Source organism: Cetorhinus maximus, chromosome 17, assembly GCF_964194155.1.
Source record: "Cetorhinus maximus chromosome 17, sCetMax3.hap1.1, whole genome shotgun sequence".
Classification (NCBI taxonomy): Eukaryota; Metazoa; Chordata; class Chondrichthyes; order Lamniformes; family Cetorhinidae; genus Cetorhinus; species Cetorhinus maximus.
The window spans coordinates 64,535,303-64,556,999 of record NC_135895.1 but is presented as its reverse complement, the minus strand read 5'-3'; the positions used below and the strand labels follow the sequence as shown (position 1 = coordinate 64,556,999).

The window sequence follows — 21,697 nt, the reverse complement described above, 5'->3', positions numbered from 1 at the left end:
CATCTACAGATGCCAGCTGACCTCTTCTTTCACCCCAAGTAGCCATTTATTACATGTGAACCTTGGCAGTGAGTGTCAGTGGGATATTTGACCACAGAGTTCATCATAGTTGAACATTGTTCGATTTTCTATATAAATACAAACTTCGAGTAAAAGATTCTGCTTCACAATCAGGATGGAAATCTGATGACAGGTCATCAACCTGAAACGTTAACTCTGTTTCTCTCTCCACAGATGCTGCCTAGTTATTTCCAGCATTTTCTGTTTTTATTAGTGGAAATATTTTTTTTATCTTGTCTTCTGACCCCAGCTGTGCCAAGGTTAATTACAGCACTCCCACCACACCCCAGATGAGATCAGTTGATGCAGGACAAAGTGGGGAATGAGGGATAAATGTTGGCATGGACATTGGAAGAGCTCTCTTCTGTTCTTCAAATAGTGCCATGAGATCTTTTACGTCTCCTTGAGTGGGCAGACAATAGTTTACCATCTCATTTGAAATATGGATAATATGAAGAAACCCAGAAAGAAATCAAAGGCCCATTGTGCAGTGTAATTAAAATTTTATGAGAGACGATCTAATATTTCCAGAAGCAGTAATTAAGTGACACCCCAGCTTGAATAGCAGAAGTCCACATCAGGTTCTCCAATTATATCCACTTCTGACACTACCTTTGTTGAGTTCCAAGACTAGTTTTACATGGCTATCTGGGATCTGGAACCAGCTCCAATTGTTTAGTGGCCATTGACCTTGCTGAAGCGCAGGCCCAGTTCTGTGTGTTTCGGGTGCTACTGACTTTGCCAAGCACCAGCATTTTACTACCATCAACTTTTGTTCTGCAGACAGATCTTTTGCTTCTACTTAAACAATTGTGACAGCTAACCAGTGTTTACTTCTGCTTATGATGATTGACATTGCTACAATCCCCTGTGGAGACTATTAGCATTTGAAGAGAAATTCGAATGTCCAGTGCTCAGCTGAAAGAAATTACACTACAAGATTCCATTGTTTAAAACAAATGAATTTTACTATACAAGAAACAGGTAAAGCAAACACTACTAAATAAACACTGGCCAGCATTTTATGTTTGCTGTGTGGGCAGTCATGATGCAGTGCAAAATGGTGCGTGATGACATCGGGAGGGCTTCCCAACATTATCATGCTGACTTGCAATCTTTTGGTTGACGGGCACACACAAATATCAGAGGCGCACCCGCCCGCAATTAAAGGACCAATTAAGGCCATTAAAAGTGCAATCGATCCCGATTTTGAGAGGCTTGTGCACTTTTACACTTGGTGCATGGGCCAATCGGGCAGGCAGGTTTTTTTCATTCATTCCAGATACAGAGTGGGATATGACGCCCAGAAGGAATGGAGAGGTGAGGAGGCAAGAGTATTAAATTGAGTTGTGAGTCTGTGCATTATAGTTCATTTTTTGAATCATTTTGTTCATTTACATAACTTTAGATTTAAATCTTTGCAGAGGCTTTCTGCAGACTGGCCCCTTCATACTTTAGTTCACACCTTGGCAGGCATAAGGTTTGACATGGGGATTGTGTACTCTGATGGAGCGACCTCCTCAAATGAGGAGAGAGTAAGAAGGGAGAGGAGGCCACCCGCAGACACCGTAACAGAGTCTGACCTCAGGATCGAGAGGCTCAGTCAGAAGGGGCCGAAGGCCAGTAGGCGTTGCAAGGGTGAAGGGTCAGGAGAAGATGCCAAAAGCCAACTGGAAGAGTATGCAGGCTGTGATCCAGCTGTCTTGACATGTCAGAGGTACAGTGCCGAAGAAGGCTTCGCCTGTCCAGAGAAACAGTCATCTCTATTTGTCACATTATTGGACCCGAGGTATAGCCTCAAACTGTGTAAGCGGGCACCCAGTGCCAGTGACTCTGAAGGTCACAGTTGCCCTAAACTTTTATGTCTCAGGTTCGTTCCAGGGATCTATGGAAGATCTTTGTGGAGTATTGTAATCCGCAGCACACAGCTGCATCAAATTGGTGACAGATGCACTGTTCTGAAGGGTAAACACCTTCATTCAGTACAAGACAGATGAGGCCAGTCAGGCAGAGTAAGCCAGAAGTTTTTCAGCAATAGCAGGATTTCCAAGGATTCAGGGAGCCATTGGTTGCTCACACGTGCCCATCGAGGCACCTGGCAGTGGGGTGGGGGGCAGGGACCTTTGTGAATAGAAAGGGGTACAGCTCACTGAACATTCAGATAGTGTATGATCACCAGCGTGAGATCTTGCAGGTTTCCGCCTGGTATCCTGGAAGCTGCCATGATGCGTACATTTTACGTCATTCCCAGGTGTCAAGGCTCTCATAGCCCCGGCACAGCAGGATGGCTGGCTGCTGGGGATCAATGAATATCCGCTCAAAATGTGACTGATGACACTGCTCACACAACCAAGGATGTCAGCGGAGGAGAGGTACAACTGGAGGCATGCCTCCATAAGGGCCATCATTGAGAAGGCAATAGGGCTCCTGAAAATGAGGTTTCGCTGTCTAGACCGCTCAGGAGGATCTCTGCAATATCCTTTGGAACACGTTTGCCTTATAGTGGTAGTCTGCTATGCCCTTCACAGTCTGGCTCTCTCAGCGGGGAGCAGATAGAGGGTGAAGACAGCAACATTCTTCCAAAAGCCGCTGAGGATGAATCCAGTGCGAAATCTGAGGAGGAGCCTGATCAGCCCCAGGGTGATGAACAAGATCCAGAAATGAGGATGCTTATGGGTGCCAGGGAGGCCCTGATTCGGAGGAGTTTCCAGTAGGACTCCAAAGTCAGGACTCCAAATGTTCGCAGATAGATTGTCACTTTACTGTTCGGAGCTGATGAGGCCCTCCCACACCACCTTCTTCTGCCTCTCCCTATGAAATACACTTTGCAGCCCTAGCGATGTCTTATACAGAGTTACAGGCCTCCTCCCTAATGACATAAAGCACAATAAGGCCATTCAACATGATGTCACATTTTACTAGTGTTTTGTGACATATGCATACAACATTACACAAGTGACAATTCGAAATGAATCACCCGTGAAACCCGTTCTGTGATCATAGTGACTTAAATTTCCACTTTTGAGTGCTATGTCTTGGTGCTTCCTGCTCGCTGGTGCTGCTGACTCTGATGTCCCATCGGCATTGATGAATTTGGCAGCCATCCTCTGGTTGCCGGGGCCTGTGTGGGCCCTGACTGCTTGGGAGAGTCCAGCACCATGGCTGGGCACTCCTCAGTCATCGCGATTTCCTTAGATGCGATGGTCACTGGCAGAGGGGTGGAGGAGCTGCTGTCATCATCAGAAGCACCCAGAGAGGAGTCCCCAGATTCATGGAGCTGCAGGTCATCCGCCAACATGAGGTTAGTTTGAACCTCTCTGCTTACCATAGATGGATGAGCAGCTAGCAAAGTCTACTAGGTGCCTCATCCATCTCTGACATTGGCAGTGACCTGCTGAGGTCACTTTCAGTGTGTGGGCTCATAGGTCTGAACACAACCCCAGAAACTCCTGATTGAGCTGCTGAAGCTGCTGCACCATGAGAGTCACCACTCTCTCAATGGAGGATGTTGTTCGTTCAGAGCTGTGGGTTAATGCAGTGCTCACACTCCGCATGGACTCCTCCAATACAGAGACCATAGCACGCAGACCCTCAGGAATCTCTGCCAGGTATTCACGTGCATCCCACTGGACATCCTGCGTTTGCCGCCTTGTAGATGACTCCACAGGTTCATCATATGCCTCGGGCTCATCATCATCCTGGTCTCCAGCAATCCTCCAATTGTCAGTGCCCTGGCGACTCTCTGCTTCCACCAGCTCCTCAGACGACTGTGACTTCCCTGTGTGCACTACCATCTGTTCTGGAAAACTCATTCCCACCAATGTGCTTGTATCTGCACTGGTGCATGGTGTAGAGAGGATGTAACGCGGGTGCACCTGGCTGTAGATCATACTCTGATGTCAAGGGAGGGTCTTCTGGGTCATTCTGCAGTCTGGAGGATGTTCCATCTGAGGGAGGAAAAACATATGTAAGTCTCCATCAGCATTTACAATTCTGATAGCTTCTTATATTTGAGATTTAGCCAAGCAAAGACATATGAATGGATGAGCATAAGGGATTAGTGCATTTCACCTGTCAGTCTTACAATGCTGTGCTACATCTCTCATAACCTCCCACAATCTCTTCCTCATTCACTGGACTCTTACCCTCCTCTCAAACCTCTGCCTCTTTGCGACCACTGGACCTCACTCCACGCTTACATGCCATTGCCAGGATTTGCTCCTCCACCTGAATTAGCAACGCTGGATTAGAGACACCATCACCCGTTAGTCCTCGCTCATGGGCATTGTGACTCCCTTTCCTCTGTAAGGACAATAGCGCTTTCATGAATCCCCTGTCTACATGCCAGAACATTCCATCCTCCCCGACAAAGTCGCAGGTTTACCTGCCCATCACATTGCGGGACTTCACCCTTCCATACATGCCTGCATCCTGTCTATTCACATGCAGTCTTTAAGGCCACAGGACGATGTGCCCAATTAAGCTTGGGTCTTTACACCCAAGAGCCCTAAAAAGTGCAGGCACACACAAACATATCTCTCCACAGTTACCCACCCTGGCAGGGCACTGAAAGTCATTGATCCTCTTCCTATACTGCATCTAGGTTCTTCAGACTACATCACATCCACTGACCATAGATACCACCTCCATCCATGCCTTCTCATTAAGTGTGGAGGCCTCCTCTTTTTGTCTCACAGCAGCAATATCTCCTGACGGTCATTCACAGCTTCCAACAGAACCCGCAGGCAGTCATCCAAAAAGCGGGGAGCCAACTGGCTTTAGCCATTTTGTTTGGCATGGATTCCAGGTCCAGAGGACATTACCAGTGTCCCAGCCATACTTTCCTGCATAGTATCCCTTTAAAGACTATAACAGCTCTCTGACACAGTTCCTCCATGCATAGCAGCCTTCAGGGAGCTCCTTTTAAACCCCCCGCCCGCAGCTGTAATCATTCCGTCGCCTGCCCTCTTCCCACCACCCTGGCAGCGCTGAGCCTCACTCAGTTGCTGCCAGTTAACTGGCCAGCCAGCGCATAATTGCTGTAGGGGGCCAATCACAGGTGGGAGCAGATTTCACATCAGCTTCTGGTCCCGCCAGTCGCACTTGCCCGATGACCCAAAAATTTAGGCCACTGTCTTAGGCAAATACTTAAACTTTACATCAAAAAGCATAATAAAACATAATTACACATACTTTAGAATTAAATTCTCAACTGAACCTCACATTTTTCCTTATGACTTTTCCCAGAAGTGTTTGGCTACTTATTAAGGTCTTGAAGGTTCCTACACTTCCTGGGACCAAACCAAAGTGCCACAGCTCTCAGGAATTCACTTCCATTTCTTTTTAGTGTTCCAGCTATTCTCTAAGGTATGAAGTTTCAATTTTCTTAGCTTATGGCTAAGCAATCCTACAACATTCCTTCAAAACCGCACGACTATGAACTTTTTATCTCAAGCATGGGCTGCATTGCACTCTTGTTTGGTGCCTCCACTTCAGAAGTAGCCTAGATTTCTCACAGCTCCTGGTCTACAGCTTTTAGCAGACTCTTTCTTTCTCTGCCTGCTGAACTCAGGACTTACACCCACCAACTTGAGTGCTTTCAGTTCCAGCCCCAAAGATCTTCTGAACAAAATCCCACAGACAACTTCCCAGAATTCCAACCAAGCCTCCACCCTGAATTACTTATCATTATGGCAACAGAGGTTAGTTGAGATGTCTGATAAATTTTCAGATTAATTAACTTTTAGCTTCAAAATCACATTCTTTGATCCTCAGGTCTGCAGGACTAATTTAAATTTCTAATGAAGTCAGGGCAATTCCCTGCAGACTTATCATCTGCAGTTCCCCCACTAAATGAAGGCCATCTGCCATTTTTATGTCTTTCACCCTCCCAACCCTGACTTCATAAGTACACATGGAACCCTTTGAACTGCCATCATGTGAGGTGTTCTGGCAATTTCTAAAGTCCAGCATTTTAATTACTTTACCCTTGAAAATTTTATCTTCACAAAACTAAAAATTACCTCTAAATATTAATGTGCACCATGAAACTAGATGATTATGACAACATTGATGATTAGCCAGCCAAGATCAAAAGAGCCTTGTAAGAAGAACAAAATTTGATTAACTGACAGTTCCATGTTTAGGTTACATCATGCCTTAAAGTCCTGCACAGTCCACAGAAAATCGATCAAAGGTATGGGAATGACTCACAATTCACATTCTGAGTGTTCTTTCTCTATATTATAGGAGGAATAGAAAATAGAATGGGGTAAGAGAGTCTACATTCCTAAGATCCTGGGAAAGGTGTTAAACTGGGCAGTTTTTTTTTATTTGTTCTTTCATGGGTTGTGAGCATCGCTGGCTAGACCAGCATTTATTGCCCGTCCCCAATTGCTCTTGTGAACCGCCACCTTGAACCGCTGCAGTCCATCTGGTACCCACAGTGCTGTTAGGAAGGAAGTTCCAGGATTTTGGTGAAATTAGTCCCGATTTCAACTCACTGAGGATCGAGGGAAAAAAACCATAAGGACATAAGAAATAGGAGCAGGAGTAGGCTATTCAGCCCCTCAAGCCTGCCCTGTCATTCAATAAGATCATGGCTGATCTGTCCCAGGCTTCAACTCTTCTTTCATGCCAGCTCCTCATAGCTCTCAACTCCCCGATATCTCAAAAATCTATCTACCTGCTCTTTAAATACTTTCAGTGATCTAGCCTCCACAACTCTCTGAGGTAGAGAATTCCAGACATTCACTACCCTCTGAGAGAAGAAATTCCTTTGCATCTCACTTTTAATGCGTGCCCCCTTATTCTGTAACTATGTCCCCTAGTTTGAGATTCCCCAACTAGTGCAAACATCTTCTCAACATCTGCTCTGTCAAGCCCCCTCAGAATCTTGTACATTTCAATAAGATCACCCCTCATTCTTCTAAACTCTAATGAATAAAGGCCTAACCTGTTTAGCCGTTCTTGATAAGTCAACACCTTCATCCCAGGAATCAGCCTAGTGAATCTCTTTTGAACTGCCTCCAATGCCACTATATCCTTTCTTAAATATGGGGATTGAAACTGTACACAGTGCTCTAGGTGCAACCTCGCCAACACCCTGTACAGTTGTACAAGACTTCCCTATTTTTAAACTCCAACCCCCTAGCAATACAGGCCAAATTTTAATTTGCCTTCTTAATTACTTGCTGCACCTGCATGCTAACATTTTGTGTTTCATGCACAAGAACACCCAGATCCCTCTGTGCTGCATTTTTTTGGAGTCTCTCTCCATTTAAATAATAGTCTGCCTTTTGATTTGATACCAAAGTGTGTGACTTCACACTTTCCTAGATTAAACTCCATCTGTCAAGTTTTTGCCCACTCACTCAACCTGTCTATATCCCCTTGCAGATTCCTATGTCCTCATCACAACATGCCCTCCCACCTATTTTTGTATCATCAACAAATTTGGATACATTACACTCTGCCCCCTCCTCCAAGTCATTAATATAGATAGTAAATAATTGAGGCCCTAGGACTGATCCTTATGGAACTCCACTAGTTACAACTTTCCAAGCTGAAAAAGACCCATTAATCCCGACTCTGTCTTCTGTGTGTTCACCAACCCTCAATCCATGCTAATACGTTACCCCCAGTACCGTGAGCTCTTATCTTGCGCAATAACCTTTTATGTGACACCTTTTCAAAGGCCTTCTGGAAATCCAAATACATGACATCTACCGGTTCCCCTTGAACAACTCTGCTTGTTATATCCTCAAAGCACTCTAGCAAATTTGTCAAACATAATTTCCCTTTCTTAAAACCATGTTGATTCTGTTTGATTGCGTTAAGCTTTTCTAAATGTCCTGCTATTTGTTCCTTAATAATGGACTCTAGCATTTTCCCAATGACAGATGTGAATGAAGTACATTACATGATAGTTCAAAGTTGACTTTGCAAAAAATGCAAACGAAATCAGTTTCTTTCAACATATGTGGCATTCTGAGGTGCCTGACTACACATACAATTCCAGCTTATATTTACAATATTCATTCCATATCAAACATACAGCCCGAGGGGTTTTACGTATTTATCAATCCCTCAGTGTACTACAGCTGTAAGGCCTTAGACAGTGACCTTTCCCCATTGACCCTTTGTGGCAGCTGCCCCAAGCTTTAGTACATCCCTCAGCATGTAGCCCTGGACCTTAGAATGTGCCAGTCTGTGACAATCAATTGTGGGCAGCTCTTTGCACTGGGAAACCAACAAGCTTCAGTCAGACCAAAAGCATCTTTCACCAAGTTTACAGACCTCCAATAACAATTGATTTTTATCTCTGTGTGCATCCCTGCGAACAGCCCATAGAACACAGAGTCCTGCACCAAGGAGCTGCTCAGGATGAACATCGACAAAAAAAGCTGTGTCTTTTTTCAAACCTGCATTGCTAAGGTACATTTCAGAAGGAGGTGAACAATGATCTCTTCCCCACTGCAGCTCCTCTAGGGCAATGTGCAAAGGGGTTGAAATTCCAGGCATGCAGGAAGGATCTGATGGGGAGAGCCTTTCTCGCCACCAACCAAGCTAATCTTGGTGCTTGTTTGAAAATTCTGGTGATGAAGCATTCTGCCAATTGACTTTGACAGTCCACTCAGCGCACTATCCAACAGATTCCACCATTTCCTTTCCCCACAAAGGACAACACATGCGGATCACTGCCTGATGGACCTGTGGTCAAATGTGTTTTTCTGCATAAATCTTTCCACGAAGGACAGGTGGTATGGCACAGTCCAACTGAATGGCGCATTACATGGCAATGGGGCTAGACCCATCCTTTGCAACACTGGGGAAGATACAGTAGACCTCAACACATAGTAACATATGGTGTTTGCATACCAAGCATCTATGCATAGCTTGATGCAGCCGCACACAAAGTTGGCCATCAGGACAAATTTTGTTCCCCTTTTACTGGAAGTTTGTACATCAAAATCTGTGCTCTTCCATGGCACCATGTGTCTGCCACTCAGAGTATAATTAATTAACATATTTTATTCAACAAAATCTATTACCTCTCATTTACTGACCCATCTAACCAATTTTTAATCAAGTTTCCTAATCCTCTCCAACAGCCTCCCTTGTGGTACCTATTGTACTGCCAGTGCTTTTTTCTATAGTGCCAAACATAAAGTGCAACAAATCCTTTAAGGGTTACAGTATTAACTTTGGACATCCCTACAACAGACTCATGTTAAATGCAATGGCAAGTTTCAGTTCATTGTGACAATGCTACATAAAGGGAGATTTCTAATGTTTGATTAGTGCAGTTTTTTTGTTTGCTGCTTACACTATGGGCTGCCGCCAAACACTTGTCCAGTCAATTCACACACATACAGGGTAAGAGTAAGACATTTAACTTTAGAATTAACAAATTTACATTGCAGCATTGCTGGTATTTTGCCACACAGTTTTAAACAGTTGTGTTCAGTACCTTCCTATTGTTCTGTTAAACATTTAGGTTGGAACTTGAAGTGCACTTATTTTCTGCACTACACAGGAACAGTTGTGCATTTAAATTCATTGCCACTTCAAACTTATTTTCTTACTACTGAGGGGATAATCAGCAAATTACTGTCCATTACTGAGTGCGATTGTTTGAATGCATCATGAGGATGAGTTAAAGCTTAGCCCCCAGTGAGAGGAGTTTTCCAGCACACACTACAAAGACTTGCGCATGAATAATGATGGGAGAAGTATCAGAGAGCAAACATTAGAGACCCTCTTTGAGGTATCATTTAAGCAATAGGTTGAAACTTGTTATTGTACCTCATTTGGTACAAGAGGCTTTGTGGAAATGCAAGAAAATATGTATTTCTACAGTTTTACTCCTGGATCTGCTGTGCGATTTCATGTGGTAAGTTTAATGACATACGTGGTCCTAGTTTAAACCTTTGTGAATCCAAATATTTATATATATTTTATATATGTATATATATATATATATGTATATATATAGAGAGAGAGAGAGAGCATGCCCAGTTCTCAGCCCACAGGGGAGCATATGCCTGGAATTCATGTGTGGAGTTCACAAAACCTAATTTACATGATCTTCTGTCCATTACTTTTAGTATAAAATCATGCAGGCCATGCAGTTCTCCATTCTCGATTTGCACTGCACTGATGTAAAGCTGTCTGGCAGGAGTGTGCATTGTAAAATTTAACCTGATACCTCAATGTACTCAGAAGTGTGCTGTGCCTCCACAAAATGTTTAATGATTTAATAAAGCCAATGTTGGACCTCAACCTATTGATATAAAAAGCATCCAAAATATCCTGAAATAAATCTGTTTACGTGGGAACGGTAAGTGTTATATATTTATGTTGAAAAGAATGATAGAATAAATGCTGACCACTGCATCTACTGTCCCTAATTATCACAGAAACTAATTCTGGAATTTGCTAATTTGCTAATATGTAATGTGGTAGTGCTAGATTGGATGATGAGATCAGTATCACATAGCAGGACTGTAATGTTAGAAGTTGCATTGCTTTTGAAGTGAAGCAAAGTGTTGTAGGGGCTGGTCTGCGTGCACTCCTTGCTTCTCAAACATGACTATGAAAGGCATTAATATTACACTACAAGCTCCAGCCCAATTGTTAAATTCCAAATAAAAACAAGTTTAAACAAAAAATACCAAGGGTGGGATTATCTGTGCCAACTGGCATCGGGCGTGTTCCACAGTGTGAGCGGACAATATGACGAGACGGCCAAAAATCGGTTTCACGACGTCGTGAAACCAATTAATGAACGTCTGCTCAGCCCATCACTGGTAGGCTGTGTTTCCTGCCATCAGACGTTGGGAACCTCATTGTAATATATCTGCATATCATTGTAAGGACAGCCTGCTGGAATAATTCCCCTGCACTGGATTGTTCACCCATGTCAGCAGGAAAACACACTGCTATTGTGTCATCAAAGTATAATAAGTCTCATAATATTATTGTGATTTTTTAATAAAAATAGGGGTTTGGATAGTTTCTCTGTGTGTGTCTGTGGTGTGGGAGTTAATTGAATTGGAGACAGCTGGTCTGGAAGCTTTGTCTTATCAAAAGAAGCTGGTTTGAAATGTTAAATATGTAAATGTGGCTGAAGTTTTAGAAGGTGAAGTGAGGAGAATTTGCATTTTTAGATAAATCAGGGTAGTTTGAATTTCAAAGAGATGGTAGGATATTACACCTAGCCAGAGAAGCTAGGCCAAGCAGTATGTTTATTTTCCCAAAGGTTACTGTTAATATTAGCACCATGAAAAGATTTATATTATGAGAAATGTAAAGTTCCAAAGACATATGAGAACAATGGAATTTGCATTAAAAGGGAGAAACGTGTATAAAGGAGAATGAGGCTATGTGTCGGAGGAGGAAGGCATTGTAAAATCTACCAGAAGTGTGAAAAGCCTCCAATAGTTGTGCATTAAGCTGCTGCCTACAGAAACTGAAGCTGGGAAAAGCCACTTTGAATTTTACTATCCAGGATATTGTGGCGATTTGCCTGGATCTGTTTAAAATCTATTTGATTTTTTACTATTGCCTCAATGGGGGTGTAACTGGAAGCCAGATTAATTAGGGGTTTTAGGAGTTATTATAGTAGTAATTTATAGACTTATGTAGGTACTTGAAGTCTTTTCTTTTGTTAATAAATGTTTAACTTAGTTTTGTAAAATAATCTCTATTCTTGGTGGACTTATTACTACCGAATTCAGGGTACACCTCTCGAAATAAAATACAAATTGCAAAATCGTTGTGACCACGTGATCAATTTTCCCTCGTGCCACCTGGCACATCATCTGCCGCATCATAACACATGTTTCACAACAGCATATATAAGCCATGCACTTGGCGGGCTGCACTTTGCTTGGGATTTCAAGGTTTGTTTGCCTACCTTGCTTCGGCAGCACTCACAGTCATCAGCGCCAGGCTTCACAGACAGCACCACATCACTTTTAGGGGGGCTCATGGGCAGGTCCCTACCCACCAGATCAGCCATAAGGTGTGGGTAGCTTTACAATGGCTGCAGGTCTAGGGCTTGCTTAGGGAAGGGGGCAAAGTGGCCTCAGGCAAGGGAAGACGCTGCAGGGCGAGGGCTGTACTGGGGAAGGAGGATATACCAGGGTGTGTGTGGGGGCACATGTTGATCTGTGCAAGTGGCCTCAAGATAGTGAGGGCTGAGGAAGCAGTTTCGAAAGGAGATGAGGAGATGTTGACGGTGTGCCTGAGAGAATGCGTGATGATTTCCCTTGAGCTGCCAGTGAGTGAGATGCCAGTGAATGCGTGATAGGCTTGAGTGTGTGAGTTTAGAGTGATGAGATGGTTGCCTTACCCTGGTTGCACAGATGAGACCATTCATACTCTATCTCCATTGGATGGCCAACCTCTTCTGTGCAGCATTGGCACTGATCACCACTGCCATCACCTACCAAGCTGTGGTGGTAATGTTGCTGCCCTTCCTGCGGCCAGAGCGGGTGTAAACGACATAACAACGGGCCTCCACAACGTCCAAAAGGCGCTCGAGGGATGCATCACTAAACCTGGGGCTGCAGTCTTCTTGCTTTTTGGGGCATGTTTTCTTTGCAGCAGTGGAAGCACTGAGAGGTGTGCATGCGGCGGTATTTTAAATGTGGCGCCCAGTGTGTTGAAGCGATGAGGTGACGGCGTGGCAGGCGAATCGGAGCCCGCCCGCCATCGAAATGGCATCTTTCCCAGGAATGCATAATTAATTCAGCGGGATTGGGATGATACAGTGTGAGAAGCTGCCATTGAAACCGGCAGGTAAAATGTCCTTTTTCCCAACGGCTACCGCACTTGGTGCAAATCTGGGACGATTCTGCCCCAAGTTGTTGTGTAGTGTGCTATGGTTTTCTTCTCTTTTTACCAATTACACAAGGTATTTGTTTAACAAGAGTATTTAACAAAATGCATTTACTATACTTGGTTTAGAAAAGTGCTATTTGTGGGACTAGATTTTCAGTGAGTTGAGCAACATCTGAGGCCTGAGTTTGAATGTAGATCAACTTTGATGAGATAATCGTCTCCACTCTCTCTTGCCAGCTAGCCACAAGGTTTCAACTACAGTCTCAAATCAGTTACTAGTATGTGAACAGTGGAAGCACTGCCTGAAGGCAGGCCCTTGGTTTGCAGTCTACTGATGCTGCATCCTCAGCTGTTTTCTTGCCTTACTTTTTCCCATGACAGTTTATTTGCTAAAGCTCAGGACAAGGAGCCAGCCCCAAGTCTGCCTCAGCTAGAATGGGAATTGAACCACACACTAGCCATCTAGCCAACTGAGCTAACCAGCTTCTTGTTAGTGTGTATACTAGAGAATATATCAGCAATTGATACTAAACTCCCAGCATCAATTCTTGTAGCCGCATGGATGGCTTGTGTGAAATTCAAATGGTGCCTTCTAAAGCTAGGGTGAATACAGATATTTTGGGGATAATGTTGAAAATGTATTATTCTGTTGTACCTGATCTGAGTGCTTGAAAATGACAGTGTGTGCAAAAAAGTAGAAAAGTGTTCTAATTTCAATCACTGGCATATCTGTCACCTTGATTTACTGAGCTTACTATTTGAAATGAAACAGGGAAGTGCTGCTTCATAGTTTCACAAAAAAGTTAGCTTGAAATCTTCTGGGTACTGAGAAACTAGTAAACAGTGTAAAAATTGGTGTTTGGTTACAGTTTTGGTGCTTGAGTTATCGTCTCTTCTGCCACTCAGAATGTGGTCACGTAGTGAAGCCTGTGTCATAAGTCCTTTAATGTCAGGCAATTGGTTTTATGGAATGGCATGTGGAACAGGGGAACCTAAAGAAAAGAAAGGTTGCAGAGGCAGGGAAGTGAGTAAACATTATTCTGGTCTTCAGTGCTGTACTAAAATTTCTCATTGTCCTGTAATATTTAACCTTGGTGTGACTTTGTTATGTTCATACTATATCTATGATGAACTTGTTCCAAAGTAGTGTCAATGTTTTATTTATATATGGTTTAATCTTTTGTACTATAATTAGCAGTTAGAAAGTCATTTTACCCACAGATCTTTCAGTATCCTGTCAGGCTGTTTATATGATGCCATTATACATCAATATTTCCTCTCAATCTTTGAATAGATATTCATGTATATTGAAGAATCTAGGAATCATTGTATTAACTCAGTGATAGTTCAATGTCTACTAAGGGAACATCAGTAAGATAGCAATCTCTTTTATATTGATAAAAAGGGCATTATTTTGATTTAGTCAACATCAGTAGTGGAATTACATAGAAATATATAGAATTGACAGCACAGAGATAGGCCGTCGGCCTAACTGGTCCATGGTGGTGTTCATGCTCCATGCCTCAACTCAACAGACTTCGTACATTTCAAAGCTAAGTTCATTCTTTTTTCATCTCAACATATATCCTATTCCTTATGGAAGTATAGAGCCATAGTGGTTACTAAACTAATAATCCAGAGGCCTGGACTAATGATCCATAGACAGAAGTTCAAATCCCACCACAGCAACTGGGGAATTTAAATTCAGTTAATTACATTAATCTACAATAAAAAAAACTATTTTCAGTAATATTGACCATGAAACTGTTGAATTGTAAAAAGTTCATCCTGGTTCACTATTGCCCTTTAGGGAAGAAAATGGGCTATATGTGACTCCAGATCCACAGCAGTGTGGTTAACTCTTAACTGAACTCAGATATGGCCTAGAAAACCACTCATCTGCAGTGAAGAAGGCAGCTGACCATCACCTTCTCAAGAGCAATTAGGGATGGAAAATAAGTGTTGACCTTGCCAGTGACACCCGCATCTCATGAATGAATATTAAAAAAGGGGTACTTTTTATGAATTCACACTTCTGATGCATAACTGAAGTGTGAATTTATGAAACAAACCTTATGGTGTCTGTGAATCAGAAAGTTTAGCACAGGTGAGGCCATTTGGCCCATCATGTCTGTGTCAATGCCAGTTCATGAGTGGAGCTACCTGCTGTAATTCCAGCACCCAATTCTTTCCCCTGTATCTTTTTTGCTCTTCATGGACTGGTAATTCTACAGGGCTACATATTGATCACCTGGAAGGCAGGCAGAAACCACAAAAGGTTGATCTCACTGGGCAATTTTAGCTATTTATGCCATTTCTCTGGAGATTCTGCTGCAAGTTACAGTGGGAGATCTGGAGAATCTCGGTAAAATGTCCAGACCGCTGTAATGTATCTAATTCCTTCTTAAATCTTGTGATTGATCTGGCTTCCATGAGCATTTGTGGTAATACTCTCCATATTTTAAACACATTGCATGAAAAAAACTATTCCTCCTTTAATGCTTCATAAAGCCTAAATTTATGTATGCCCTTTTAAAGAGAATTTTCAGATAATTGCGAAAAGGCAATATGGTTTTATCAAGAACCTCACCCCAAAGAAGAGCTTGTCCTCGTGTTGTTCTGCCAAGATTCACCTACGGTTGCGAAGAATTCTTTCCTCCATTCTGCGTTTCACTGTACAGTGCTGGATACATAACTCCTGCAATCAAAGTAGTTACTAATACAGCTGTCTGCAGTGATTATAGACTGTGTTCCTGCAAGAGAAGACTTAACATAAGAAATGTAGGAATGAGAAACGGCCAGCCAGCACATCCAGCCCAGACTCACACACACAGTTGACGCCTCCCTTGTGGTTTGTCATTTGTGATGAATAGCAGCAACTTGGCTAATATCAACAAACACAACAGTATTTCTACCCCCAGCTTGCACAGCAGATGCTTTGATAAACCCTGGTAAAGAGATGTTTTCACATTCAGTGAGAATCAAAATGTATTACATACGTATGGAAATTTCACAGGGATTTTCTGCAGGAGGATTGACGGAACTCCTGGAGAACCAAGGTTAATTGCTAAAATTGGCTGTTTACACCATTTCTCCTCGGTTTCCGCTAATCTTTTGCTGAAGTTGTGGCAGCAGATTGAAAGAACTCTGTGGAAATTCTTCCCTACAGTCTTTAAATGTTTGAGCTGGGCCCAATTCTGCTTCTCTGGTTACTTCTGTTTAACATGTACAAATGCTTAGTTGGGTTAGGCTACTCATAAGTACTGCACAGATATAAAAAGATAAAAGTATAATTTCCATGCATGGAGTGACTGGTGAATTTGCTCTACGTTTCCATACCTGATGCAGCTGAGATTGGCCTCAAGAATTGGTGGACAAAGTCGGCAAACTCATTTTCTGCTGGTTCAGCAATACACTGTGCTGCCACAAATGTTAGGTGTTAATGTTGTGTAGAATTGACAGCTTGTTAAGGAAGGACAACTCAAAAACTTCCCCCAATAAAATAATGGGTAACTGCACTGCCCAGTCTGTTACTAAGCCATACAAACCAGAAATGTTTTGGACTTGATTAAGATCAGTACTGGATTAGCTGTGGGTCTTCAGGTGACTGAACACATCTCAAACCACAGACCTTTGGACACATGAGGCATAATGTTCTACCAGGCAGTTTGATCCAGAGTGTAGATTTGCTACCTTTTCTTTCCTTCTTTGTTGCCATTTTGCCTCATCATTAAGACATTGGGACTCAAAGCATGATGCAGCTTGCTGGATAACGTCACGATCAGGTGAGGAGGGGTCGAATGGCTCCCCTCTTTTCCCACTCCTCATTTCACTGCAATATTTTTTTGTTAAAATAGGTATACTTAACAATTCCATGAATGTTTAAGTGTTTATGTGCTGTGACCATAAAAGACACGATCAGGCAGGTTTTCTTCAGTTTTTAAAAAGAGAAAAGGATAGTGTTTATTGTACTTAACCCGGCCAAAGTAAAATAATAAAATGCTCTAACTTTCACACACATTTGAAGTTCACATGCACACAAATAGATTATAGAGTGAGGAGGATAGATTAATTTAGAGTCCTGTAAAATTAGAGGGGTATACGGCTCTTTAAGGTAGATGACTTCAGCTTCAGGCTGAATTCGGTGGTACTGCTGCTTTTGGCCTCGAGGCAATTTAAAGATATAGGTGGGCAATTTATCTCCTAGAGACAGCAGCACTAGGTTGTCTTACTTTTAAAATCTCTGCCTGCTGTACCTGGATAGTCAAAATCAATGGACTGTTCAAAAACTTGCATGTTGGATGGAGAGAGAGAGAGAAAGATAAGGAACCCACTCAGGATCTTGTTCTTTCAGTGCCCTAGTTGCTTATTCTATTCTGCAGAGAAAGCAGGTGCTTAAAACAGCAAATTGTTGGCTTGTCACATGACCTTCTCTCTCCAACTGCTCAGTGATCCAAATTAGGTCATGGTTAGTGTATTCTAATTGTAACTTGATTGGATCAGGGCTGGGAATTCCTCTCTCAGCTGGGGTCCCATTGTCTAAGTGATAATCTCTAAAAGCTTGACTCCATCCAGTTGAGTGTCCAGGTGATTGTCTGGATACATTGCTAATGGAATAGGAGATGGTCCCATTCACCTTCTTTCAAGGCCATTGATCCTGGTGCGGCTTTGCAGATAGAATGTCTCCATTTCAATGGCTTTTGGAATGTAAAAGGTACATTGCTTCAACGTGCAGCCATCTTTGACTATGATTCCAAGTCATTGGAATGTGGCTTTAGTCTTTTTTTTTAAATTAATTCAGGGTTTCCAGCCAATAAATTCAAAACTCATTTTTTTGATCTAAAACATGGTTTCACAACAAGTTGTTGCCATTCTGAATGGTTGGTAACAAGCACCTCACAGTCAATAAAATCAATTCCACCATGCTTCAGGAGAGATATAGAGTATCTTTCAAGCATTTTCTTTGCCCTCCTTCGAACGTTGGTCATTTGAGAGTTGAAGGAACAGGACCTGCCGGTGTTGATGGCTTTTGGCCACACTGTCCAGACTATCGAAGTTGATTTTTCAGGAGTTTTGCCGGAATGCTTGTGGACCTGGCTTCAAGAAGGAAATGGTCAACAGGCCTCCCATTGAATCCAGAGGATTCGGTGGAGGCATTACTGATGGAATTTTTCTAGCGCCCTTGTGTGTTACCGATACACAGTCCAGGTCTCACTGCAGTACAAGAGCATGGTGACAACAACTGCTCTGTACAATTAGGGGCAGAATTTTGAATTCGGGGGTGGGTGCAGTCGACGGTCACAGGAGCGGCCAGGAATCAGGAAACGCCCGATCACGATTGGATGCTGGCGAGCCAATTAAAGCCAACCCAGCCTGAAAAGCAGCTCCTCACTGTTCGGGAAGGGCCGAGAAGGGGCAGGGGCCTGTCGGCTGCCGGGTCCAATGGTGACCCGGCAGCTGGTTGAAATATGGCCCAGACAACCCCTGGAAGGCTGCCAGCGAAGAAGACATCTTTGGTGTTGTCAACATGAAATTATGGCTTTTGGTGCAGCTGCAGATGCCAGGCGGGTGGGCAGGTCAGGTGGGCACTCGGCCCTTCGGTTTTCTGATGAGTGACTCGCGGTCCTTCTGGAGGAAGTGGCTGCCAGGATATGTCCCCAGGGATGGAAGGAGGAGACCACTGCACCTTACGAAATGAGCTTGGGAGGAGGTGGCAGCGCTGGTCAGTAGCCATGATGTTGTGCGGCACACCTGGGTCCAATGCTGCAAGAGGCCTAACAACCTTCTGTGCTAAGGATGGGTGTGTACCATGTTGGCATGGATCAGTGTGTTGAAGCGTTAAGGTCTGGCAGTCCTCTCAGCTCCCCCCCACCGCCCCCCCCATGGAGCTCAGGGGTGTTAGAGTCTGCGTACCAACCATCAATGATGCCGGAGCTGGCCAAGAGGGTGAGCCTTGGCTGCTTGGACTGAGTGCCTTGCGGCTCGAGGGCCACAACTCAGATGTGCCCTTCAAGGTGTTCCTCAGGTGAGGTTGGCCAGGCTGCAATGGCGCTACAGGTAGAGAGTGGGCTAATCCATGCTCTTCCGGCCTTTCAGGAGAAGATGGCCCATTACAACATTGAAAGGTCGTGGACCAGCAGATGCCCCCCATAACCTCCTAATCCTCACGAGGTATGAGCAGGATGCCTTGGAGATGGAGAGCCGGCACCTCAGTCAGCCAGGCGCGGAAAGGCTGTGGTGTCAGACGAAGGTAAGAGTGCATGCACAGAGATGAGAGTTTTGGATGGTGCAAACATTCTTGTGTAGCCTCTTCACTGATGGGAGCCTCAAAACTGGATTCCCCATTGATCATTGAAAGTCGATGGCACCATGATGCAGTTCTGCATGGTCTCACCAGGGTGCCTGGCATGCACTGTGATAGTGTGCTGACTTAAACTAATGACATGTTGTTATTCTCCCTTAGATTTGCCACCAGGCACCCAATCGCAGGACCTTGAAGAGCCGCCCCTGATGTCAGAGGACTACCAGGCTCCAGATGCACCTGCATCACACCTGCTCTCTGAACCATGCACCAGCGCATATATCGGCACCTCGGTGGGCGTTAGATCGGCGGTTAGAATGTTGGCGCACAGCGGTGAAGACACTTCACACTCACCTGAGGTGCAGGCAGAGGCAGAGAGTGCCCAGGGCACCACCAGTCGGAAGGCTGCTGGAGACCAGGGCGATGCTGAGTCGAAGGCAGATGTTGAGCTTCTGGAGTCGCCCATTATGTGGCAGGTGCTGGATGTCCAGCAAGATGTGTGGGGGGATCTGGCGGAGGCCTATGAGGGTCTGAATGCCATGGTCTCCATTACGGAGGAGTCCATGCGGAGCATCAGCACTAAATTGACCCTCATGGCTGAGCACACTGTCTCTTCCATTGAGAGAGTGGCGACTCTCATGGAGAGGCAGCTCCATGAAGAGAATCAGGGGTTCCAGGGATTGCGCTCAGACCTGCAAGCCCTCACACAGGCACTGACCTCAGGTGGTCAATGTCAGTGTGGGAGATGGATGACGCACTCAGTATCCCAGCCTGACCATCATTGGTGAGCAGGGAGGTCCAGAGCGACCTCACATTGGCGCAGGCACTGCCTGTCGCCTCTGCGGGCTCCTCTCAGGGCACTCTGGATGACGGCATCCGCTTCTCCGCCCTTCTGCCAGTGACCCTGGCTGAGTCTGTGGCAACTGGGGAGATGCCAGCTGTGGCATTGGCCGCTCCCTCCCAGGCGGAGCCAGCACAGTCTCCACTGGCCAGAGAATAACCACCAAGGTCATCAAGGCCAACAGGACAGCAGAGTCAGCAGGTTGTCTCCAATGTTGCTGGCAGCGAGGGGGGAGAACCAAGATGTAGCACACGCAAACATATGTTTAAGGCACTATGAACACAAGAGGGACTGGCCATGGGTGATCTTCTGTTGTACAATGTTTTGTTTATGTGTACTGATCTGGGGCTGAAGACCAGAGAAATTTGTTTGAACTGTCAAAATGAGATAAATTTTCTTTTATCATAATGGCCTGAGTATGCTTCACCTTTTTTATTTAATGTGGTGCAGGGTACGCCTGTATGTAATGCTGGACATGGATGGCTCTAAACTTTATTGCACAGGCACTGAGTGGATTTTGGAGTCATAGGAAGGGGTCATTTCAAACATCCAGGATGGAAGCGGCAGCCCTGGCATGAGGTGGCAGCGCTTATTTGTCAGCCTAGCTGAAGGAGTGTTGGATCAAGACGTCCCTGGTGTCCCTGCCTTCCTGGAGGTTACAGAGGTCTGCCCCAATGCCCTCAGCATTCTCCTCACCGTGCTCATCTTTGGATTCACTGCTGGATTCATCATCTGTGGCCTGTGGAGCTGCGTCAAGATCCTCTTCCTCCATTGGGTCCCCCCTTGCCAGTGCCAGATTGTGGAGGGCGCAGCATGCGACCACGATCAGCGACACTCACTCTGGGGGGTATTGTAATGCTCCCCTGAAAGGTCCAGGCATCAGAAGCAAATCTTCAGAAGACCTATGGCTCTCTCTATCACTGCTCTTGTGGAGGCACAGCTCCTGTTATACCTCTGCTCTGCCTCTGTTCTTGGGTGGCGGAGAGGCGTCATAAGCCACCTTCTCAAGGGATATCCCTTGTCACCCAGCAGCCATCTATCCAGTCAGGCTGGAGCACTGAGGAGCCTTGGCACCTAGGAGTGTCTCAGGATGTACGCGTCATGGGAGCTGCCAGGGTACTTTGCATAGACTTGCAGAATATGCATCCTATGGTCACACACTATCTGCATGTTCATGGGTTGGAATCCCTTCCCGTTGACGAAGGCATCCAGCTGACCCACTGGTGCCTTGATGGCCACATGTGTGCAGTCGATTGCACCCTCGATGTGGGGGAACCCAGCAGTTGCTGCAATCCTCTGGCTCGCTCATCCTGGCTGGCCTCGTCCATACGGAAATAAATGAAAGTCAATACCCGCCTGAACATAACTTCTGTCACTAGTTTGACACAACTGTGGACAGCTGATTGGGAGACTCCACACAGGTCCCCCACTGACCCCTGGAATGAGCCAGATGCATAGAAGTTGAGGGCCACTGTGACCTTCAGAGCCACTGGCATGGGGTGTCCACCCACACAGTTGGAGCTAAACTCAGGCCCAATCGTCTGGCAAATGGAGGCCACTGTCTCTCTTGAAAGGCGGAGCCTCCTTCAGCATTGTACCGCGGACATATTGAGGTAGCTGCATCGCCACCTGTAAACCCTGACAGC

At 44.8% G+C, this 21,697-nt stretch overlaps 1 protein-coding gene across 1 annotated transcript in view; it reads left to right on the top strand.

The window, feature by feature from the left end:
• The window catches only part of pde4dip (phosphodiesterase 4D interacting protein), a 545,686-nt gene that overhangs the window by 243,247 nt on the left and 280,742 nt on the right, over nt 1-21,697 (top strand). The gene's annotated exons all lie outside the window — the stretch shown is intronic.